The following is a 26,640-nucleotide window of genomic DNA, read 5'->3' on the forward strand; positions in this document are numbered from 1 at the left end:
AACTGCAAGCACTGGTGTGAACTATGCCATTCAAAACCAAATAACCTACTTTCCATGTTTTTTGATACTGAAAAAAAAAATGCACTGGACTGCATGTGGTGTGAACCGGCCCTGAAAAAAAAATAGGGAAAGAGAAGAAAAAATAAACTGGACTGCATGTGGAAACGCATCAAAAACGCACCGGAATATGCCAAAAACGTGCATGCAGAAACGCATCCGTAACGGACCTGGAGCACGTTTTTGTGGTGTGAACTGAAAATTAACCACTTAAGGACCGGACAATTTCCCCCCTTAATGACCAGGCCATTTTTTTGCTATGCGGCACTGCGTCGCTTTAACTGACAATTGCGCGGCCGTGTGATGCTGTACCCAAACAGAATTGACGTCCTTTTTTCCCCACAAATAGAGCTTTCTTTTGGTGGTATTTAATCGCCTCTACAGTTTTCAATTTTTGCGCTATAAACAAAAAAAGAGCGATAAAAAAAAATGTCAGAACGGGGATCTGTCTGTTTACATTGACAGATCCCTGTCCGCCGGCCACGCGCATCAGCCCCCCCCCTGCCGTGCAGCGGGCGCCTGCTATAGCTATTTAAAGGGCTGACGTACAGCTACGGCGATTTGCGGGAACGAGCCGGCACGCCGCAGTATAATGACGACGGCTGGTCGGCAAGTGGTTAACCGATTTACCATGGTGAAAAAAAGTAGAAAAAAAAAACAAAAAACGAATGCAGCCATCACATCTAATAGTCGGTGAGCTGCAGTATGTTACATTCTTGGTTTTGGGTTAAATACCGCTTTAAACGCTTTGTCCCAACCCTCTAACTAACTGCCTTACTGGCTGGATTGCCAGGTGAAAATGAAGTAAAAAAAAAAAAAAAGAAAAATAATGCAGCCATTACATCTAAGAATTAATTAGTTGCAATGTGCAATTTTTTTTGTTTTTAGGTTTAATACCTCTTTAAGCTCTTTGCAATCCTTATGCAACCATTGACGCTGCTAAAAATGCGATTGAGTACCCTTCTCCTAAATTGGAATGGTTTCCCTATTCCTGCCTTCCATTTACCTCCTTGTGTTACTCTGTACAACCTGTTCATGTTACTCCTCCCATAGCCCCATGTAACCCCTTTCACTCACTCGTATACCCCTCCATGTAACTCCTCCCTATACACATCATCCCCCCCCTTAATTAAATATCAGGCCCCTCTCCTAGCAGTGAATGGAAATTAATAAGCTATACCTCTGAGCGCACCTCCTAGCTGTGCCGCTGCTTACTGTCTCCCCCCTATAAGGAGATGCCACACGCACACTCACAGCCCACATAACAGACAGTCAACAAAGGATTCCCTGACAGTTGGCTTTCTCCGGGAGACAGGCTCACTTACTAATGCATCCAGAACGTTGACATCTCTCCCCCTCTCCTGCAAGGTAGGACCCTCCGCTTTCCTCACTTCTCCTCCGGCACCATCCTCCTTTCTCCTTTTATTTTCCCAGACAAAAGGCTAAAACATTGGGAAGCCCTGGCTGAGTGTTCTAGTGAGATGAATAGGATGGAATGGAGCAGCGTGCTAGCAGCATTGTAATAGGATGTGTTTGAAGCTTGGAGAACCTTCTGCCGCAGCTGGATCTCCCCTCTGCTTTTCTGTTTTCTGCCCCCTAGACTTGTTTACACCGAGCGATACCTTCCGTCTCCGTTTACCGCAGTTAGCCGGTGAGCTAGAAGTTGCCCCGTGCAAAACCCCCCCCCCCGAGAAGCAGCTTTGAAGCTGCACATCGTTCGGTGTTTTCATGCCTTGTGGGATCACACTGCAGCATTTGCACACACGGCATGCTCCTCCTGTGCTGCAGAGCTGACAGTCTTATTGGACCAAAGGAAGTGGTGGTGGTCTCGGCTGGTCGTACGTGGAAAGATCGGCAAGGTGGTCTTTGGTTGGATCTGTTCACTGAGCAAACTTTTGGATTGCACAGGTGGACAGGGCGGCGCAATGACCAGATTTTCTTTTCGACTTGGAAAATTCATAAATTTTTTATATGTTGGGCTAACACTAGCTAACTTGATCAATGGCATGTTTGTAGCATTAGATATCTAAAATGAGGGCAAGGGGGTTTTGTTTTAGATGGAAAGGTCTGACTGTTTTGCAGAAATGCTATTATATATCAGTAATGCTTGTAGGAAAGCTAGCCAGCCTATGACACATTGAATTAAATTATATTGGTCAAACCAGGGCTGGATTAAAGGCAACTGATGACCTAAGAGGACTACTGGTCCAGAATGTAAATAATTACTGATCTCCATAAGTATAAATCTGTGGAGGGGATGGTGGGATCCAAGTGGGGAGCCATTGTTGGGCTGTGCCAATGCCAATATTAGTGCCCCACTTGGATCACACCATCCCACCCGCTTACCGAGATCCGACAGGTGTGACCTTCATTTATTTACATCCCGCGCCACTAGCCACTGCCCTGGCCATGCAGGCCGATTACAGTTTATAGTACTCAATGGGGCTTATCCACATTCATCTTGGGATCCAAGCAAGATGCCATTGTTGAATTGAGCTTTGGACATCAGCCTAACAATGGTGCCCCGCTTGGATCCCACTATCACCTCCACTTACCGAGATCTGAAAACAATAGCCACCATTTATTTACATCTTGCGCTTCTAGCCTCTGTCCTGGCCATGCATGCCCATTACAGCCTCATAGTATTCTATGGGCTTGTCCACCTTTATCTTGAACTTGGGGGATGTAAATAAACAATGGAGGCCATGGTAATTGAATCTCAGTAAGCACACATCCGTAGAGGGGGAGGATGGGACTGGTTAGCTCAGGGCAAAGAGACCTAAAGAATAAGCGCACTTTGTGCTTTGGGGCATCAGCCCAACAATGGTGCCCCGTTTGGATCCCACTATGTCCTCTGCTTACTGAGATCCAATAGCTGTGGCCTCCATTTATTGTTATCCTGCGCCATTAGCCTCTGTCCTGGCCATGCAGGACCATTACAGCCTCATAGTATTCTATGGGCTTTTCCACCTTCATCTTGAACTTGAGGGATGTTAATAAACAATGGAGGCCGTGACAATCGAATCTCGGTAAGCAAACATCCGTAGAGGGGGAGGATGAGATTGTTTAGCTCAGGGCAAAGGGACAAAAAGGATAAGTGCACTTTGTGCTTTGGGGCATCAGCCCAACAATGGTGCCCACCATCCCCTCCGCTTACTGAGATCCAACAGCCGTGGCCTCCATTTATTGTCATCCCATGCCACTAACCTCTTCCCTGGCCATGCAGGTCCATTACAGCCTCAAAGTACTCTATGGGGCTTGTCCACCTTCATCTTATGATCCAAGCGGGGCACCATTTTTGGGCTGTGCTTAGGACATCAGCTAAACAATGGTGCCCAGCTTAGATCCCAACATTCCTTCTGCTTACTGAGATCCGACAGCTGTGGCCACCATTTATTTACATCCTGTGCCACTAGCCTCTGTCCTGGCCATGCATGCCCAATACAGCCTCATAGTATTCTATGGGCTTGTCCACCTTCATCTTGGACTTGAAGGATGTAAATAAACAATAGAGGTTGCGGCAATCAAATCTCGGTAGGCAAACATCTGTCAAGGGGGAAGATGGGATTAGTTAGCTCAGGGGAAAGGGACAAAAAGAATGAGTGCACTTTGGTCCATCAGTCCAACAATGGTGACCCGCTTGGATCCCAATATTCCCTCTGCTTACTGAGATCCAACAGCTGTGGCCTCCATTTATTTACATACTGTACCACTAGCCTCTCTCCTGGCCGTGCAGGCCCATTACAACCTCACAGTACTTGATGGGGCTTGTCCACCTTCATGTTGGGATCCAAGGTGGGCACCATTGTTGGGCTGTGCTTAGGACATCAGCCCAACAATGGTACCCTGCTTGGATCATACCAACCCCTCCACTTACCCAGATCTAACAGCTGTGGCCTCTATTTATTTAAATCCTGTGCTCTTAGCCTCTGTCCTGGCCATGCAGGCCCATTACAGCCTCATGATATTTTTGGGGGCTTGTCCACCTTCATCTTGGACTTGAGGGATATAAACAAACAATGGAGGCTGCAGCAAACAAATTGGTGATGTCATAATCTCCACCTCATCCAATCACTGCAAAAAACAACTCATTCTTTAAATGGTAGCAAGCACCCCTGTGTTTACTATACAGAAGGGCAGCTGCTCGGCACATGGTAGTAGAGGCAATTATTATAGTGATTTTTGGTTTCCACAGGGATCAGTCAGGTAATGAGTTATGTGTAACAAAATGTAGCGCTGAAGTGATAACAAACCATATAAAGTGCAATATGTCATACAGTGATGCAAACATGTGATAATACAATAAGTCATACAGTTATGAGAAACTTGTATGATAAAAATATACAGTGCTGGAAACAAAAATAAAAGATCCAAAGGCCACAACCAATAATGGATCACTGTATAGTGAAGTGAGTTCAAATGAGATAGAACAGAACATAGGAAATAGTCCACCCTTGCAGCAGAATTGGTATTCAGAAGTAAGATAAAACAACCATGACAGCACACAGGACATCGGGGATGGTGAGACCTCCACCAAGGGTAAGGGTAAATACTCTTATCGAATGAAGTGGACTCACATGCCAGCCACAGTGAGTCAATCATGCTGAGAATGCCAGAACATTGGTGGTCAATGGAGGTACAGACAGTGAAAGCAAGACACTCTCATCAGCAGGGATATGGAAAGAAAAAATGCCTCCATATGGTGTAGATCAAAACGGATGGGTTTATTTAAAATACCAACATCGATCCATAGATGTGTATATAAAATTGTGATCACAAGGTAAAAGCAATGTGGGGAGCTGAAAAGCAAAGCCTGACGTGTTTCGTCCCAATGGACTTTCATCCTACTTCTGAATACCAATTCGGCTGTAAGGGTGGACTATTTCCATGTTCTATCTCATTTGAACTCACTTCACTATACAGTGATCCATTATTACTTCTGGCCTTTGGAACTTTTATTTTTGTTTCCAGCGCTGTATATTTTTATCATACAAGTTTCTCATCACTGTAAGACTTATTATATTATCACATGTTTTCATCACTGTATGACATATTGCACTTTATATGGTTTGTTATCACTTCAGCGCTACAGTTTGTTACACATCCTTTTAAATTTTGTCAATTTTTTTGTGAGCTGCTTTAATTAATATTTGGGTTAGCGCAGTAATTTCATATACCTTCAGGTAATGAGATATGCATAGGAAGATGAAAAGAAACAGAAGGCGTGTGGACCTATCGCATTATCCTCAAACAAAGATATTTATTTAAATACGCAGGTAGGTATTATACTCACAAACAAATTCCTCTTCCTCAGAGCCTCTTTCTCGAAATGCGTTAGCCAGCCTATGCCTCCACAGGGGTAGTCCCATGTGATGTGGACAGTTTCATGTACTCATGTGGAGGACCAGCAAGACATGCTTTTATCAAGTCTTTGTTTGCGAGTATAATACCCACCTTCGTATTTAAATAAATAGCTTTGTTTGAGGATAATGCACTAGATCCACGTGCCTTCTGTTTCTTTTCATGTTCCAGTGTTTCGGATTCCTCTGTGTGTGGAGGGCAGTGAGAAGTGCATTATTCATTACTAAGCGTCAAAGCAAAGAGCTCACAGTTGTATAGAGGCACACTACACAGCGCAGGAGATTGATTTGTGTGGTTTTTGGATGAGATATGCATACTTGGTCCAAGCTGGAACAATGCAACCATACAAGAAAAAGTATATGTGAACTTCAGCTTTAATGGGTAATCCAGACCTTGGGTCAAAGAGTGTTTAAAGAACTACACGTGTTATTATGGCCTACAAGGACATTTGTATTAGGCTGCTGGCTGGAGGTTCCAATATTGTCTGTGTCAGTTCTAATTGATGCTGGTCCATAAGTCTCACATGCCAGAAAACTCTTGCATCAAATGCATGGGCTGCTTATGTGACTGCTATGGAGCCCAGCAGCATGGGCCCAGCTCCCCTTGACGGTGGGAAGACCTATTTTGGGCAACTGATTTAAGATAAAATGAATGCATGTATTGCCGGCAATAAGACGGAGAGAAAGCTGGCACTTGAGGGAAATCCTTTCAACTTTTAAAAAACTAATGTATTTTTATATGTAACGTGTATAAGTAACTGTCTTTACTTTTATATCAGATCCTTGTAATTCCATGCACAGCAGGACCCCAAACTGGAAGGAGTGTCGTCTGTAGCAGATAATGAGGCTCTGCTGTATGGGGTACACTTCTGTTAGTCATCTTATTGGGAGCTTGGTGACAGGAACAGAGAGCAGAATAGGAAGAATGATGACTGGTCAGCAGGGGCGTACCTAGAGCATTTGGCACCCGGGGCAGATCCTATATCTGGCACCACCTCCCCCATCTGGCACCCCCCCTCACTGATCATACCTCTACGCACTCAGCCCCCCTCATACCTGTATGCACTCAGCCCACCCACACACCTGTATGCACTCAGCCCACCCACACATCTGTACGCACTCAGCCCCCCTCATACCTGTATGCACTCAGCCCCCCTCATACCTGTATGCACTCAGCCCACCCACACACCTGTACGCACTCAGCCCCCTCATACCTGTACGCACTCAGCCCACCTACACACCTGTACGCACTCAGCCCCCTCATACCTGTACGCACTCAGACCACCCACACGCCTGTACGCACTCAGCCCCCTCATACCTGTACGCACTCAGCCCACCCACACACCTGTACGCACTAGGCCACACACTTGTACGCACTCAGCCCACCCACACACCTGTATGCACTCAGCCCACCCACACACCTGTACGCACTCAGCCCACCCACACACCTGTACGTACTCAGCCCACCCACACACTTGTACGCACTCAGCCCACCCACACACCTGTACGCACTCAGCCCACCCACACACCTGTACGCACTAGGCCACACACACACTTGTACGCACTCAGCCCACCCACACACCTGTACGCACTCAGCCCACCCACACACCTGTACGCACTCAGCCCACCCACACACCTGTACGCACTCAGCCCACCCACACACCTGTATGCACTCAGCCCACCCACACACCTGTACGCACTCAGCCCACCCACACACCTGTACGCACTCAGCCCACCCACACACTTGTACGCACTCAGCCCACCCACACACCTGTACGCACTCAGCCCACCCACACACCTGTTTGAACTCAATCCTCCCACACACCTGTACGCACTCAATCCTCCCACACACCTGTATGCACTCAGTCCACCCACATACTTGTACGCACTCAGCCCACCCACACACCTGTACGCACTCAGTCCACCCACACACCTGTATGCACTCAGCCCCCCTCATACCTGTACGCACTCAGCCCCCTCATACCTGTACGCACTCAGCCCCCCTCATACCTGTATGCACCCAGCCCACCCACACACCTGTACGCACTCAGCCCACCCACACACCTGTACGCACTAGGCCACCCACACACTTGTACGCACTCAGCCCACCCACACACCTGTACGCACTCAGTCCACCCTCACACTTGTACGCACTCAGCCCACCCACACACCTGTACGCACTAGGCCACCCACACACTTGTACGCACTCAGCCCACCCACACACCTGTACTCACTGAGCCCACCCACACACCTGTACGCACTTAGCCCACCCACACACTTGTACGCACTCAGCCCACCCACACACCTGTACGCACTCAGCCCACCCACACACCTGTACGCACTCAGCCCACCCACACACTTGTACACACTCAGCCCACCCACACACCTGTATGCACTCAGCCCCCCCCATACCTGTACGCACTCAGCCCCCTCATACCTGTACACACTCAGCCCCCCTCATACCTGTATGCACCCAGCCCACCCACACACCTGTACGCACTCAGCCCACCCACACACCTGTACGCACTAGGCCACCCACACTCTTGTACGCACTCAGCCCACCCACACACCTGTACGCACTCAGCCGACGCACACACCTGTACGCACTCGGTCCACCCACACACCTGTACACACTCAGTCCACCCACACACTTGTACGCACTCAGCCCACCCACACACCTGTACGCACTAGGCCACCCACACACTTGTACGCACTCAGCCCACCCACACACCTGTACGCACTCAGCCCACCCACACACCTGTATGCACTCAGCCCACCCACACACCTGTACGCACTCAGCCCACCCACACACTTGTACGCACTCAGCCCACCCACACACCTGTACGCACTCAGCCCACCCACACACCTGTACGCACTAGGCCACCCACACACTTGTACGCACTCAGCCCACCCACACACCTGTACGCACTCAGCCCACCCACACACCTGTACGCACTCGGTCCACCCACACACCTGTACACACTCAGTCCACCCACACACTTGTACGCACTCAGCCCACCCACACACCTGTACGCACTCAGCCCACCCACACACCTGTTCGCACTCAGTCCGCCCACATACTTGTACGCACTCAGCCCACCCACACACCTGTACGCACTCAGTCCACCCACACACCTGTACGCACTCAGTCCACCCACACACCTGTACGCACTCAGCCCCCCTCATACCTGTACGCACTCAGCCCCCTCATACCTGTACGCACTCAGCCCCCCTCATACCTGTATGCACCCAGCCCACCCACACACCTGTACGCACTTAGCCCACCCACACACCTGTACGCACTCAGCCCCCCTCATACCTGTACGCACTCAGCTCCCCTCAAACCTGTACGCACTTAGCCCATCTACACACCCACACACCTGTACGCACTCAGCCCCCCTCATACCTGTACGCACTCAGCCCCCTCATACCTGTACGCACTCAGCCCCCTCATATCTGTACGCACTCAGCCCCCTCATACCTGTACGCACTCAACCCCCTCATACCTGTACGCACTCAGCCCCCTCATACCTGTACGCACTCAGCCCCCTCATACCTGTACGCACTCAGCCCCCTCATACCTGTACGCACTCAGCCCCCTCATACCTGTACGCACTCAGCCCCCGCATACCTGTACGCACTCAGCCCCCTCATACCTGTACGCACTTAGCTCCCCTCATACCTGTACACTCTTAGCCCACCCACACACCTGTACGCACTCAGCCCCCTCATACCTGTACGCACTCAGCCCCCTCATACCTGTACTTGTCCCGGCTCTGATAGCCGGCCTGGCACCCCCCCCCCCAGTGTGTGGCACCCGGGCCGGAACACCCCCCCCCCCTTAGGTACGCCGCTGCTGGTCAGTAAGAAGGGACAGAATGATGATTGGTCAGGAATTAGCAGAATGATGACTGGTCAGTAAGAATAAGAAGAATGATGACTGTTCAGGGTGTTGCAGCTCCTTCATTGTCCAGTAAGCAGTTTTTTGGGGAAAGTGCATGTGATCAGCACAGGGCCAATCACCACTGTCCAGACAGAGGGTCAGGGGTCCTGCAGCCTCATAGGACAGTCCTCCTATAAGCTTTAACCAGACACTGATAAAAGACTGCTATATACTGCTGATGAGAAAAGGTATTTAGCCGTTTATATTTTCTAAAATAATTGCATTTCCATGTTCTGTGTACTGAGGGAAACCGGCTAGTCAATGTAGGGTCCTGGGTTTAGCAACACTTTAAATCTGCTATTCCATATAGCACTCCCCTCCCCCAGACTGACAATACTGCTGTCTGCTGTGCCCCCTGTGCTCCTTCATCCAGAGCTGGGGCACTCTAATACGGGAGGTATGTTATTGGACAGATCACCAAGTGAAATCAGAGGGGGAAAAGCCTAAAAAAAAAGAAAACAAATGCAGCCACCACATCTAATGATTGGTAAGCTGCTATATAATACATTTTGGTCTTGGCTATTATAAAGCTTTAAAGTACAACTAAAGGCTCCTGTATTACAGTCTAAAACAAGAGCCAAATCCACAGTTAGATGAATTGAAAGAAACAGCACTGCACTCTGCGATTAAACCCAAAAGTAGGGTTGCCACCTGTACAGGATTCACCCGGACAGTCCGGTTTGGAATCATGTGTCCGGATCTCAGGCAGACTCAAACCCGGACACATTATTCAGATCGGACTGTGGCTCCCCAAGTAACCATGATAGTCACACACAAATCTGTTGCCATTCGGGAGCTGCAGGCAGCTGTCTGGGGGCAGGTTTGGCATTACTGGGGGGGGCAGGGCAATCATGTCAGCAAAAGCAATTTGGCCACACCCACTGCGCTGCGGCACGCTATGGGCACCGCATTACTACTCTCCTTGTTCGGGTTTGGCTTTAAGAAAAGGTGGCAACCCTACCCAAAAGGGTGAACTGCGTCAGACATCGGACAAGGAATAACATTTTTTATGATGCAGTGTTGTCAACAGAGGGCAATCTTTGGTTTCTGAAAGTGACGAATCCGGTTAATATGTGATTCACTAGCCTCTTAAAGTAAACAATAAACTTTTTCTTCCCCTTCCCTGAATTAAATCTTCCTTCATTTGTGTCTCTTGTGTGCCCCGTCCTAGACACTGCAGCTCACATGGGAGGGTGTCAGCAGTGCTGTCAATCCAGAAAGCAGTGGGCAGGACTAGGTGTGGCCAGGTGCTGATTGACTAGCTAGCGACTTGTGAATCAGCAGTGACAATGCTGATATCCCCCAGCAGCATCTCCTCATCAGACTGCTGTACAAGCAGACACATCCTACATGAGAGTGGCAACTCTGCTTTGAATTCAGGAGCAGTGCAGCCTTGTTGCCACACCATCACAGGAAGCTGAAATAAATGAATTTCAGCTGCAGGATCAACAGATATTCATGACTTTGCAGGGGGAATACAAGAACTATAACTGCAGATGCAACTATAATTACAATTCATAGGCGTGCGCACAGGGTGTGCCAGATGTGCCTGGGTGCACCCTAATCACTCTGTGTGGTGCAGATACCCCCTGTTTATTTCACCCCTGATATTTCACTAAGCCCCCTAACAGGGCTCCTAAAATAAAAGAATAATAAAAGAAATAACATTTAAAAAAAATCTAATAATAAAAATAAAATTACTGACACCATCAACTGCCCTACTGACACCAAAATTACTGACACCATCAACTGCCCTACTGACACCAAAATTACTGACACCATCAACTGCCCTACTGACACCAATCTTTACCCTACTGACACTGTCCATTGCTCTACAGACACTATCAGTATATATATATACACATGCACACACACATATGTGTTTGAGTTTTGGGATGCACACCCTAATGCAATAGGCTGTGCGCACCTATGGTGTGCTTTATTTCTTCCAGATCTGTGCAATAATAAGGGCTTTTTTTCAGGGGGAATGCAGGGCACTAAATGTATGTAATGGCAAGGGGTGCTGGGGTGTGCTGGAGGGTCTATTGATGCTGGCTACTGGGGAATCTATTCTTGCTGGAAGGGATCTATTCCTATGGGGGGGTCTGTTGTTGCTAGTGGTGGATCTATTGTTGCTGAGGGGATCTTATGTTACTGGGGACTATTGTTGCTGGGATGGATCTACTGTTGAGGGAGGGGTCTATTGTTGCTGGCTGCTGGAGGGTCTATTGATGCTGGCTGTTAGGAGTCTGTTGTTGGGGGGGGTGTCTATTGTCGCTGTGGGGCCCATTCTTGCTAGCCACAGGGGATCTATTTTACTGCCTTTCCTTGTTATTAATTTCAAATTCCATACAGAATACTTAGCACCACAAAATGGTACTTGGTTCTGTATTCTGTAAACAGGGAGGGACTGGGATAGGGATGGAACCAAGGACCGGTGCTCGGAGGTGGGTAGGGGTGGAATCAAGGAACGGTTCTTGGAGGTGGGTGGGGGTGGAACCAAGGAATGGTGCTCGCAGGTGGGTAGGGGTGGAACCAAAGAACGGTGCACGGAGGTAGTTAGGGGTGGAACTAAGGAACAGTACTTGGAGGTGGGTAGGGGTGGAACCAAGGAACGGTGCTCGGAGGTAGATAGGGGTGGAACTAAGGAACGGTGCTTGGAGGTGGGTAGGGGTGGAACCAAGGAACGCGCTCGGAGGTGGGTAGAGGTGGAACCGAGGAACGGTGCTCGGAGGTAGATAGGGGTGGAACTAAGGAACGTGCTTGGAGGTGGGTGGGGGGGGGGACCGAGGAACGTGCTTGGAGGTGGGTAGGGTTGGAACCAAGGAATGGTGCTCGCAGGTGGGTAGGGGTAGAACCAAAGAACGGTGCACGGAGGTAGGTAGGTGTGGAACGAAGGAACAGTGCTTGGAGGTGGGTAGGGGTGGAACCAAGGAACGGTGCTTGGAGGTAGATAGGGGTGGAACTAAGGAACGGTGCTCGGAGGTGGGTAGGGGTGGAACCAAGGAACGTGCTCGGAGGTGGGTAGGGGTGGAACCAAGGAACGGTGCTCGGAGGTAGATAGGGGTGGAACTAAGGAATGTGCTTGGAGGTGGGTAGGGGTGGAACCAAGGAACGGTGCTCGGAGGTGGGTAGTAATCCTGAGTGAAACTCTCCCTCTGTACAGGAGCTTCCTGTAATAAAGACCGCCCAGTGCCACTCTCGCTCCTTGTGCAGGGTGACTGGTCTTGTCTCCGCCCCTCTCTTCAGTTTTCTGCATGCAGCCTGTAGTGAGTGGAGCCTGCTTGGGCCCTCCCACAGCTCTGCTCTCTGCACAGGCTATGCAAATCTCAGTGATGATATCACTTCTACTTTTAGGTAATATCTGAGTTTGTAAAAGCATTTGGTGGACACGCAGTGTGGTTCTTTGTTGCTATTGAAGAATATATTTAGATAAAAACATTTGTGCCCAGAGTTAAGCTTTAAGTGCTGCAGCACATGTTTTTTTCTTCGGAGGCCATAGATTTTTTTTTATTTAACTGTAATGGAAACCCAAGGACCCGCATGAGCTGTGTGGCTGGGGTACATGAGTCACTAGATGTACGCCATTCAAAAGCTTTTAGTAACCAAGGCCATTTCAATTTTTTTTATATCATCTGCATCAATGCTGAACTCCAGATATAAAAGGCAAACATTAATGCTGCACTGTAATTATTAATTTACTATTACATGTTTTTTTTAATGCAATAGTGAAAATAGTTGAATTAAAGTGGAGTTCCAGCCTAAAACTGCTACCTATCCTGCCTAACCTGTGTAAAAAAGATGTGCGTACTTAGTAGTAGTGTGAGCCAAGCCTCAGTGAGCAGTGGCTGCAGGGGAGAGGAGGGAGGACTCGACAACGGCTGGTAATTCTGGGAGCCCTGATCTTACTCATAGCCCCCCAATGTCCCAGGCATTGTTGGTGCTCCCTCCTCTCCCCTGCAGCCACCGCTCACTGACATACGAGGGCTGTGAGATCACATGACTAAAACTACATAAGTATTACAGATATTTTTTACACAGGGTCAGCAGCAGTGGCAGTTGGTTGTAAAAAATTACCACTGCTGCTGACCCCATGTAAAAAATATTCTTGTGCTGTTTTCTCATTTCAATGTCCAGTTACAAGGTAGGGGCAAGAGAGCAAGCCTGTAAGTGAAAGTGAAATTGCAGCAGAGGAAGGTCAGGTTTCTGCCCCCCGCTAAACAGAGCTGAATGAAAAGAACTACAAATCCTTTGGCAGGTAATACAGCTATCCTATATGTATTCAATCCGTGTATGTAAGCTGTTTGCTTTTTTTTTTTTTTTACACTTCTTAGAGGTGAAATGACCCTTAAAAAATGACAGTAGTTTGATCATTCACCTCAATGGGAAGACAGTAAAGTGTTACTAAACCCACAACAGTAAAATCAGTCTGTATATGTACAGTGTATGCAGTAAAGCATGCTTGGTATACTCACTGTGGAACCTAAGGAGTTAATCCCCCTCTCTTTTCTGATCCTCCCCTTCTTCCACTGTCCCTAATCCATCCCCTGATAGGACAGAGCTTTTGGAGGCACTCTGCACATGCTCAGTTTGGTGTGTATTGCTAGAGAGTTTTTTCTTTTCTTGAGAGAGTGCATGTGATCAGCACAGGGCCAATTAGCACTGTCCAGACAGAGAGTCAGGGGTCCTGCAGCCTCATAGGTCAGAGTAGAATGAAAACTACAAGCTTTAACCAGACACTGATAGAAGTCTCAAGACTGCTATATATATTGCTGACGAGAAAAGTTATTTATCAGTTTATATTTACTAAAATAATTGCATTCCCATGTGTACTGTGGGAGACCAGCTATAGTGAATGCAGGGTCCTGGGTTTAGTAACACTTTAAGCCCTATAATTATTGAAAAGCCCCCCACGGTTTTCAATAAATCAGGAGAAGTTGTCCCTCATACACACCCCAAGAATCAGCTGTGCTACAGTTACATAGTAGGTGAGATTTAAAAAAGACACACGTCCATCAAGTCCAACCCATGTGTGTGATTATGTGTCAGTATTACATTGCATATCCCTGTATGTTGCGGTCATTCAGGTGCTTATCTAATAGTTTCTTGAAACTATCAATGCCCCCCGCTGAGACCACCACTCTTACAGTAAAGAACCCTCTACATAGTTTAAGATTAAACCTCTTTTCTTCTAATTTTAATGAGTGGCCGTGTGTCTTGTTAAACTCTTGTATATTGAAATCATATCCCCTCTCAAGCGTCTCTTCTCTAGAGAGAATGAGTTCAGTGCTCACCGGACCAGAGTCATTATCATTTTATCTCTTGAGTTGATCCCCTTTTTAATGCATGCCAATATTCTGTTTGCTTCTGTTTGCCAATATTGCATGCCATTGCTGAGCCTATCATCTACTAGGACCCCCAGGTCCTTTTCCATCCCAGATTCCCCCAGAGGTTCTCCCCCCAGTGTATAGATTGTATTCATATTTTTGCCACCCAAATGCATTATATTACATTTTTCATCCAGGTTGTTTATGAACGAATTAAACAGGATTGGTCCCAGCACAGAACCCTGGGGGACCCCACTACCCACCCCTGACCATTCTGAGTACTCCCCATTTATCACCACCCTCTGAACTCGCCCTTGTAGCCAGTTTTCAATCCATGTACTCACCCTATGGTCCATGCCAACGGACCTTATTTTGTACAGTAAACGTTTATGGGGAACTGTGTCAAATGCTTTTGCAAAATCCAGATACACCACGCCTACAGGCCTTCTTTTATCTAGATGGCAACTTGCCTCCTCATAGAAGGTTAGTAGATTGGTTTGTGCTCATGTGCTTGAAATGGACGCGTTAGCAGGAACAGTGAGCAGAGGGATGACCTTATCAGTCTGTTGCTTCTTCACTGTTCACCAATTATAGTCTGGGGGCAGGGAGAGGACCGGGCTGTGTTAAATGCAGTAGTGGATAGTCAGGTCATTGGTCATTGACCTGGGTCTGCTGTCTCGCAGAGCTGTGCAAAACTCAGGAGTGAATAGAGACAAATGCAAAAACTTTTTGCAGGTAAAACAGCTGTCCTATTTGTTTTTCACCTCTGCTGGGGTGCAGCTTTAAGACCCCTTTCACACTGTGCAGCCACCAGCGTCAGCGGTAAAGCGGCGCTATTTTTAGCACCACTTTACCGTCGTTTTAGCAGCGCTATTCGGCCGCTAGCGGGGGGGTTTTAACCCCCCCGCTAGCGGCCAAAAATGGGGTTAAATCTGCCTGTAAAATGCCGCTGGAGCAGCGGTTTGCCGGCGGTATCGCAGCGCTGCCCCATTGGTTTGAACTCACCGCTCCTTCACCGCTCCAAAGAAGCTGCTAGCAGGACTTTTTCTGACTCCCTGCCAGCGCACCGCTCCAGTGTGAAAGGCCTCGGGCTTTCACACTGGAGTGAATGAAGCAGCTGTTTTAGGGCGGTTTGCAGGCGCTATTTTTAACGCTATAGCGCCTGCAAAACGCTCCAGTGTGAAAGCGGTCTAAAGGTAAAGGCAAAGGGCTGGTTCACACCGGGATCGCACGGGAATGGGCACTTTCCTGAGCAGTGTGCTTTGACGGCCCCTTCATTTTAATAGGCTGCAAAAAGCAGCGGAGCGCAGAAAAAGGAGTGCTTGCACAATGCACTGCACCAAACCGCCAAGTACTGCGGTACCGAGCGATTTGGTGCCCACAAATGTACCGCGTTTGGGGTGCCATTACCAATTGCAAGGGTAGTGTGTTTGAATGTGGGGCAGGAAACACAAATGGAACATGCCTTTTCCACACTGCATTCTGGTGTGAACCGGTCTGAAGTCCACCTTTGTGACCATGTTTCATGTTAAACCCATAATTAGGTCACATTCCTCAAACCCCCCCACCCTCAAACAACACCCCACTTACCCATACCTCCCAACTGTACCTGATTTGGAGCAATGTCCCTCTGTCCCTCTTTCCCCCTCATTTGTCCCTCATTTTGGTCTGATCCATATAGATGTATATAAAATGCACTTTTTATCTTTCAAAAAGTGTTTCCCAGTGCTAAACCTTTCATCCAAATTCTAAATTGCTGCATTTGTACATTTTAAAAGCCGATATAAAGGAACAGTAGTGGTAAAAAAGCCCTTGTGGATTTAATTAACCTTTTTTTTTTGGTTAATTCACCTTTAAGGGGGTGTGGCAGGGGGCGTGTCCTATGTCTACATACATCTGTAAGTAGGTGTCCCTCATTCCCATCTTGGAAGGTATGAACTTACCTTACCCCTCGTGGGGTTCTTCTACCTACATCGCTTGGCATGCGTGGCTTCATACACAGGCTCATTCACAGGGATCTGTCAGTGGAAGACTACAAGTCCCATCCTCCACCACAGCAGAAGGACTCGTAGATCTCAATGGAGCAGAAGTATATTGATGTGACCATACTCATAGTCCATTGGTTACCCCCTCTAGTCCATGACAATCGGTCTGTACCTCCGTACAGACCTGGGACTGGAGGAAGAGTCTGCAGGATCCTGTGCACTACAAGCACAATTCAAGTCTCTTAAAAAAATAAAATAAAATAACAAAGTTGTTATACTTACCTGCTCTGTGCAGTGGTTTTGCACAGAGCAGCCCCAATCCTCTTCTTCTCGAGTTCCTTTGCTGGTGCTTCTGGCCCCACCCCCCTGCCGAATGCCCCCAGAGCAAGCAGCTTGCAATAGGGGCCCCCAAGCAGGCTCACTCCCGGGCTGCAGCTTTGCGTGTCCGTTCACACACAGAGATGTGGCTCGGCCCCGCCTCCTCTCTCTCCTGATTGCCCAGGTGGCTGTGATTGGATTGTGTGCCAATGTCTCCTGATGCTGTCTCAGCCAATGAGGAGGCAAAGTCCCCAGAGAGCCGAGGCTCTGATGCACATTGCTGGATCGAGATGGGGCTCAGTTAAGTATTAGAGGGAGCTGTGGGGGGGGGGGCAGCTGCACAGAGAGAGTTTTTTACCTTCATGCATGAATCAGCGTTTTCAAGTATAAGAGGGGAATATTTTGGAAAAAAAGGCTTATAAAAACAAATGTCCATAAACTCTTGTGCAACATAAGCCACTATGATTAATTTTTCTGGCTCTTTTTTCTGACAGTGGTTATGGCATTTTTTCTGCTTCTAGATTGCATGGACCCTAAAAGCAAATGATGCTGCTGCCATAGAACCAGTATTCAAGTACAGTGCCTTGAAAAAGTATTAATACCCCTTGAAATTTTCCACATTTTGTCATGTTACAACCAAAAATGTAAATGTATTTTATTGGGATTTTATGTGATAGACCAAAACAAAGCGGCACATAATTGTGACGTGGAAGGAAAATTATAAATGATTTACAAAATGTTTTACAAATAAATATCTGAAAAGTGTGGCCTGCATTTGTATTCAGCCCCCTTTACTATGATACCCCTAATTAAAATCTAGTGGAACCAATTGTCATTAGAAGTCACCTAATTAGTAAATAGAGTCCACCTGTGTGTCTCAGTATAAATACAGCTGTTCTGTGAAGCCCTCAGAGGTTTGTTGGAGAACTTAATTGAACCAACAGCATCATGAAGGCCAAGGAACACACCAGAAAGGGTTAGGGATAAAGTTTTGGAGAAGTTTAAAGCAGGGTTAGGTTATAAACAAACATCCCAAGCTTTGAACAGTTCACGGAGCACTGTTCAATCCATTAGTGGAAAGAGGATGGCACAACTGCAAACCTACCAAGACACGCACGTCCACTTAAACTGACAGGCCGGGAAAGGAGAGCATTAATCAGAGAAGCAGCTAAGAGGCCCATGGTAACTCTGGAGGATCTGCAGAGATCCACAGCTCAAGTGGGAGAATCTGTCCACAGGATAAGTATTAGTCTTGCACTCCACATATCTGGCCATTATGGAAGAGTGGGAAGAAGAAAGCCATTGTTGAAAGAAAGCCATAAGAAGTCCTGTTTGCAGTTTGCGAGAAGCCATGTGGACACAGCAAACATGTGGAAGAAGATACTCTGGTCTTATGAGACCAAAATGTAACTTTTTGACCTAAAAGCAAAACGCTATGTGTGGTGGAAAACTAACACTGCACATCACCCTGAACACACCCACTGTGAAACATGGTGGTGGCAGCATCATGTTGTGGGGATGCTTTTCTTCAGCAGGGACAGGGAAACTGGTCAGAGTGGTTTGGAAGATAGATGGAGCCAAATACAGGGCAATCTTAGAAGAAAACCTGTTAAGCCACGTACACACGAGCAGAATGTCCGACAGAAAAAGTCAGACGGAAGCTTTTCATCGCCTATTCCGATCGTGTGTATGCCTCATCGGACTTTTTTTTTCAAAAATTCTGACTGACCTAGAAATGGAACATGTTCTAAATATTTCCGACGGAACCAATTCCTATCGGGAAAACCGCTCGTCTGTATGCTGTTCCGAGGGACCAAAAACGACGCATGCTCTGAAGCAAGTACGAGACGGAAGCTATTGGCTACTGGCTATTGCACTTCCTTTTTCTAGTCCCGTCGTACGTGTTGTACGTCACCACATTCTGGACGGTGGGACTTTGGTCAGACTTTGGTTTGACCGTGTGTAGGCAAGACCACTTGAATGGAATTCCGTCAGAGTTCCGTTGGAGAAACCTTCGGAGTTTATTCCGACGGTAAAACCGGTCGCGTGTACAGGGCATTAGAGTTTGCAAAATATTTGAGACTGGGGTGGAGGTTCACCTTCCAGCAGGACAACGACCCTAAACATACAGCCAGAGCTACAATGGAATGGTGTATATCAAAGCATATTCATGTGTTAGAATGGCCTAGTCAAAGTCCAGACCTAAATCCAATTGAGAATTTTTGCCAAGACTTGAAATTGCTGTTCACAGACAATCTCCTTCCAATCTGACAGAACACAAGCTATTGTGCAAAGCTGATGGAGACATCCCCAAAAAGACTTGCAGCTGTAATTGGTGGTTCTACAAAGTATTGACTCAGGGGGGCTGAATACAAATGCACGCCACACTTTTAAGATATTTATTTATAAAAAATTTTAAAAACCATTTATCATTTTCCTTTTATCTTCCTTCTTGATTATTTTGTTATTGGTCTCATGTTTTAGGGACCTCCCTTCCCCCCGTCGGTCTGACTTCAGTATATCGCACCTTTAATTACTTGCCAATTGTATAACTTAAATATACAGCAGCAAGGTGGCACTGCTCCGCCAGGTCACGTACCTAGTACGTGATCTAAAACTGCCGGGTTGGGGGCGTGCAAGCGCGCCACGGGCACCCCGCTCCCACTGTGAATATACACAGCAGGAGCTGATTTGTGGGTACGGCGGACTCAATGTCCGCTGGCACTGGCCGATCCTCCAGCACAGAGGCAGAATGGGGGTCTGCCTATGTAAACAAGGCAAATCGCCATTTTGTCAGTAGGGGAGGCATGGATCTTGTGTTCCTGCAAAGCAGGGACATGGATCCATGCCTTTCTCTAGTAAAATCACCTCCCACACTGTAAAAAAAATACTGGCTAGGCACACAGTTAAACCTTTGCTCACCCTTGAAGTTAATCCCTTCCCAGCCAGTGTCATTAGTACAGTGACAGTGCATAATTTTAACCAGTGACGGCTGATTATATATTTTGGGGGGGGCAGCAAACAAGGAACCCCCCCGGTGGGTCGGTCAGATGGGTCACCACCCCCCACCCCCTGGTCAGTTGGTCACCAGCCCCGCACTTACCCCATCTATGGTGCGGGCAGCACTTTCCTCCGGACGGCGGCTTCCCCTGCATCTCCTTCTTGGAATCATGGTGGCTGTGCGTAACCTCCCTCCTCCTCCCTCCCCCTCCTAGGCCAAAAGGATCGCTTCTCCTTTTGGCCAATCAAGAAACGGGTCTCAGGAGGAGACTCGGTGTGACAATAGTGAATATTCATTCGCTATTGTCACACAACTGGATGGGCTCAGGGAGCATTGCCCCGAGCCCACCCTTTTTGAAGCCTATTAGAGCCTCTGGCTCTAATTACGTGCTTAAAAAAAAAAACCCCATTGGAATCCATGCGTCCGACTACCCGCATGTAGATTAGGGGGCCGGATGCACAGATAGGGGGGCGGCGCCCCTGCTCCCTGCATTACAGGCCGCTGATCACTGTATTAGTGTCACTAGTGTCAAAAGTGTCAGTTAGTGTCCGACTGTCCGCTGCAATATCGCAGTCCCACTATAAGTCGCTGATCACCTTCATTGCTAGTAAAAATAAATAAACTAAAAATGTCCCATAGTTTGTAGACGCTATATCTTTTGTGCAAACCAATCAATATACGCTTATTGGGATTTTTTTTTTTACCAAAACCCATGTAGCAAAATACATATTGGCCTAAATTGATGAAAAAATTTGATTTTTTTTCCTTTTTTTTTTTATCTGATGTGTGTTATAGCAAAAAGTAAAAAGTATTGTTTTTTTTGTTTTTTTTTGTTTATAGTGCGAAAAATAAAAACCGCAGAGGTGATCAAATACCACCAAAAGAAAGCTCTATTTGTGGGGAAAAATAACATAAATTTATTTGGGTACAGCATCACATGACCGCGAAATTGTCAGTTAAAGTAACGCAGTGCCGAATCGCAAAAAATGGCCTGGTCAGGAAGGGAGGGGGGATCTTCCAGAGGTCAAGTGGTTAATGTAACCCATTATATACATGTTTCTATGGCTACCCATACATATGGTACACTTGCATGTCTGCATACTTATTTGTATGCACTTGCAGTGACACGCAAGATTGATTTCTCATGCTAATAGGGTTCGTTTATATGTAAAACGCCAACATTTTACTGTACTAGTTGGGGGATTTAGAAGTCGATGAATATTAGAGGGAAGATGACACATGTGCAGAGCTGTGGGTTGCTACAGAGACAGACAGAAAACATGTCAGGGTTTATCATAAGCTCGCCTGTCGCTCAGGTGATTGTGTGTAACTGGTGCCTGCCAGAGAGATGTTATGCAATGCTGACTATGCCTCAGGCAATGTGATCTCATAAGTGTGACAGGTATGGCGGACGAGGTAGAGGCGGAAAGGACATACAGTCGTCGGTCCGGCCATAGCTATAGATCTGGATAATATAATTCAGCTAACGCTCAGCCAAGGTGCTAATGCAAAATAGAAGTACCATTAGCTCCCGATGGTACCAGTAGCTCCCGATGTACGTTTATTATTGAAGTATACGTCACCATAATAAGATAATGTATAGATATATGCACTGCTGAAATTTTTTTTTGTTTTAGTATTCGTTTCATTTGTTTTTGTTTTTTTTTGTTTTTTGCAATTCGTACATTCGTCAATTCGAAAATTCGTAAATTCGTCAATTCGAAAATCCAAAAATAAGAAAGAAAATTCGAAAGAATAAGTAACTAACTAATAATAACTAACTATTAAATTATAGGTATTGGAATTTCCTTTCAGATTTGGCTGTTAGTTAACATAATGAATACGAATTATCCAAAATAACGGAACAAATTAATAATAAATAATTATAATAATTAAAAGTTTTTATTACTATTATTGCTATTATTATTTCATTTCTCAATTCATTTAGATACGACATTTGTTATTTCGGATAATTCGTAAGTTTGGATAAATTCGTATTCGTTACAATCACTAACAGCCAAATTAGAAAGGAAATTCCAATACCTATAATTTAATAGTTAGTAATAATTACTGTTGTGCTCATAAGTTTGCATACCCTGGCAGAATTTATGATTTCTTGGCCATTTTTCAGAGAATATGAATGATAACACTTTACTATTTTTAAATCATAATGGCAACAGAAACTACCCAAATGACCCTGAACAAAAGTTGACATACCCTGGTGATTTTGGCCTGATAACATGCACACAAGTTGACACAAAGGGGTTTGAATGGCTATTAAAGGTAACCATCCTCACCTGTGATCTGTTTGCTTGTAATTAGTGTGTGTATATAAAAGGTCAATGAGTTTCTGGACTCCTGACAGACCCTTGCATCTTTCATTCAGTGCTGCACTGACGTTTCTGGATTCTGAGTCAGGGGAAAGCAAAAGAATTGTCAAAGGATCTGCGGAAAAAGGTAGTTGAACCGTATAAAACAGGAAAGGGATATAAAAAGATATCCTAGGAATTGAGAATGCCAATCAGCAGTGTTCAAACTCTAATCAAGAAGGGGAAAATTAGGGGTTCTGTTAAAACCAAACCACGGTCAGGTAGACCAACTAAAATTTCAGCCACAACTACCAGGAAAATAGTTTGGAATGCAAAGAAAAACCCACAAATAACTTCAAGTGAAATACAGGACTCTCTGAAAACATGTGGTGTGGCTGTTTCAAGATGCACAATAAGGAGGCACTTGAAGAAAGATGGCTGCATGGTTGAGTCGCCAGAAGAAAGCCATTACTGCGCAAATGCCACAAAGTATCCCGCTTACAATACGCCAAACAGCACAGAGACAAGCCTCAAACCTTCTGGCACAAAGTCATTTGGAGTGATGAGACCAAAATTTAGCTTTTTGGCCACAACCATAAACACTACATTTAGGGAGGAGTCAACAAGGCCTATGATGAAAGGTACAGAGGTGGATCGCTGATGTTTTGGGGATGTGTGAGCTTCAAAGGCAGTATGTTATACTGGAGGAAAATTTGCATTCATCAGCCAGGAAGCTGCGCCGTGGGACGTACTTGGACATTCCAACATGACAATGATCCAAAACACAAGGCCAAGTTGACCTGTCATTGGCTACAGCTGAATAAAGTGAAGGTTCTGGAGTGGCCATCTCAGTCTCCTGACCTCAATATCATTGAGTCACTCTGGGGAGATCTCAAACTTGCAGTTCATGCAAGACAGCCCAATAATTTACAGGAACTGGAGGCTTTTTTGCCAAGAGGAATGGGCAGCTTTACCATCTGAGAAGATAAAGAGCCTCATCCACAAACACCACAAAAGACTTCAAGCTGTCATTGATGTTACAATACATGCAATACAATACACGGTATTAAGAACTGGGGTATGTAAACTTTTGATCAGGGTCATTTGGGTAGTTTCTGTTGCCATTATGATTTAAAAAGAGTAAACACAGTTGGATGATAATAAATGGCTTCAGCCATACACTAACCATGAGTGAAAGAAAAGTTTTTGTGTTATCATTCATATTCTCTGAAAAATGGCCAAGAAATCATAAATTCTGCCAGGGTATGTAAACCTATGAGCACAACTATTATTATTATTTAGTTATTATTTCAGATTTTTGGATTTTCAAATTTCTGAATTTTCAAATTTCCGAATCTTCGAATGTACGAATTTATGAATATTCGGTAAAATTAGTTAAACAGATTTTCGTTAATTTGGATATTTCTGAATTAATGATGTGACGGGAGTCACTTTTGGGGGGGGGGGGGCTGTGGAACCCAGAATCCCTTGAAGAGGTTGGGAAACCCTTGCTTCAGCTACACATGCACCTCCTATGTCTAAGTTACCCTGTGTCTATTAGGGGCACAGGGTGACCAAGAAAATAATGAACATTAAGAATGTGGCTTGGATTACTTAAAATGGAACAGTAATATTTATCCACAATATCTCCCAGGAAATATACAAAGACTATTCCTGGTTTGTTTGAGTCTGAACTATACATGTTAATTGAAAGAGCTGTTCACATTGGCCTCTGGAGCCAGACAGTCTGCTACAGGGGACTCCTGCTGTTGTCCATTAACTGCTTTAGCCACGGAAGATTTTACCCCCTTCCTGACCAGAGCGTTTTTTGCGATTCGGCACTGCGTCGCTTTAACTGACAATTGCGCAGGCGTGCGACGTGACTCCCAAACAAAATTGACGTCCGTTTTTTTCCACAAATAGAGCTTTCTTTTGGTGGTATTTGATCGCCTCTGCGATTTTTATTTTTTGCGCTATAAACAATATAAGAGCGACAATTTTGAAAAAAATGCATTATTTTTTACATTTTGCTATAATAAATATCCCCCAAAAATATATAAAAAAACATTTTTTTTCCTCAGTTTAGGCCGATCGTATTCTTCTACATATTTTTGGTAAAAAAAATCGCAATAAGCGTTGATTGATTGGTTTGCGCAAAAGTTTTAGCGTTTACTAAATAGGGGATAGTTTTATAGCATTTTTATTAAAATTTTTTTTTTTACTAGAAATGGCGGCGATCAGCGATTTTTATTGTGACTGCGACGTTATGGCGGACATGTTGGACATTTTTGACACATTTTTGGGACCATTGTCATTGTTAAGTGTGTCCTAGGGGAGTGATTACTAACTGTCAGGGGGATGGGCTGGTGTGTGACGCCACTGATCTCTGCTCCCAATGACAGGGAGCAGAGATCGAGTGACACTTGTCACTAGGCAGAACGGGGAGATGCTGTTTACATCAGCATCTCCCCGTTCGTCCTCTCCGTGAGGTGATCGCGGGTATCCCCGCGGCGATCAAGTCCGCGGGACCCGCGACCCGACTCTCGGAGCTCCTGGCCAGCGCGCATGCGCGCCGCCGCTGGCGCACACGCAATGGCACGGCGGGGAATTCAAATGGACGTACAGGTACGCCCATTTGCCCAGCCGTGCCATTCTGCCAACGTACATCGGCGTGCGCCGGTCGGGAACCGGTTAAATAAGGTGTCCTGTGTTTATACTTATGATAATGTATAATCTACTGTGTGAAGCTAAGTGGCAACAAGTCTGACCTGAAAGGTCAAACCTCTGAGTAACCTAGGCTGGTTAAATGAATAGTTAATTAGCTCATGTTAATTTATGTTTCTGGTTACAGTTGTATTGTTAGGATAATATGATCAGGAGGGGGGAATCTCCTTCTGAATTGTATATAAGACTGTATTCTTGTTCTAATAAACAGTTCCATGTTCAGTTTGTAACTAAGCTAGTCTTGTCTGGTTCTTGGATACAATACATGGCTGTAATATGGGATATCTGAGGATCCAGATTGGAGGAAGCAGTGTACTGACAGAAGCACTCAAGTGGAGTGCAACGGGGATCTGTTACAAACAAATTTGTCGAAATTTGTTAAAAAACAAATTCTGAACGAAATGAATTGCACATGTCTAATGTATAGATTAGGCCGCCATAGTGCAGCAGCTGCTGGGTAGGTTACATAGACTATATTATTATAATTATTATTACATAATGAATTCCTCCCACGCCGCATAAGTCTCAGTTTACACAAACAATTGTTACTATATTTCTCTGACCCCCGGTCGTTGGTTGTCCTTGCGCTTGAGCTTGCGCTTCAGCCTCTGTACATGAGTGTCCCTGGTTCTGTATTGAGAATAATGACATGGGATACATGGGAGAAGGGTTTGGGACTTTATATGAAACATGCAGCCAGGAAGGCATCACGGGCATGAATGTGTCTGGCGGGTAATAGTAAGTTGTGACCATATATATTGCATAGTAACATAATACATACAAAAATGTAAAATAGGTAGAATTTATTCCATACATAATACATAATACCATAGTAGCATAATAGCATAACAACATATTGGTTCAAAATGATATCATCATATAAAAAAACCAAACTCATTATTGCGTGTCTCCACAATAAAAAAACATTATTTGAATTAGTAAAATCCAATAAAACATAATGTTGGTAACAATCTTAAGATGTAAACAAAGGGGCATCTAATAGCTCAATGCGTTTCGTGGCTAACTTCCACTCTTCAGGAGCAGATGCAGGATAGGTGTCTATAAAAATGTTAAAAATCAAAGCTTGATAAAGACTGCATATACAGAGCTGGGCAATGTTACTTGCATAAGACCCAATGTAGCTATTATCTCAAATGTACTCTTTATGTAAGCCCAGGAGTATCTTTGTAAATACCATGGGTCAGCTACACAAGGCTATCTTTTGTTTGTACCTGCTTGGATTGTTGTGTGTTTATATATACATACAGTGCCTTGTATTCATACCTGACAGCACTCAACTATCTGCCCATACATTGCCTTGAAAAAGTATTCATACTCCTTGAAATTTTCCATATTTTGTCATGTTACAACCAAAAATGTAAATGTATTTTATTGGGATTTTATGTGATAGACCAACACAAAGTGGCACATAATTGTGAAGTAGAAGAAAAATGATAAATGGTTTTCAACATTGTTTACAAATAAATATCTGAAAAGTGTGGCATGCATTTGTATTCAGCCCCCCCTGAGTCAATACTTTGTAGAACCTCCTTTCACTGCAATTACAGCTGCAAGTCTTTTTGGGGATGTCTCTACCAGCTTTGCACATCTAGAGA

At 45.6% G+C, this 26,640-nt stretch overlaps 1 long non-coding RNA gene across 2 annotated transcripts in view; it reads left to right on the forward strand.

Moving 5' to 3' along the window:
* Positions 1-1,217: 1,217 nt before the first annotated feature.
* LOC141133289 (uncharacterized) overlaps positions 1,218-26,640 on the forward strand; it is a 375,137-nt gene continuing 349,714 nt past the window's right edge. The window contains exon 1 of one of the 2 annotated variants that reach the window (XR_012243041.1): positions 1,218-1,425. This is a non-coding gene — a long non-coding RNA (uncharacterized lncRNA). The remainder of the gene's footprint in view (positions 1,426-26,640) is intronic. The other variant, XR_012243040.1, reaches the window with a different exon arrangement.

This window comes from Aquarana catesbeiana, linkage group LG03 (assembly GCF_042186555.1).
Source record: "Aquarana catesbeiana isolate 2022-GZ linkage group LG03, ASM4218655v1, whole genome shotgun sequence".
In the NCBI taxonomy this organism is placed as follows: Eukaryota; Metazoa; Chordata; class Amphibia; order Anura; family Ranidae; genus Aquarana; species Aquarana catesbeiana.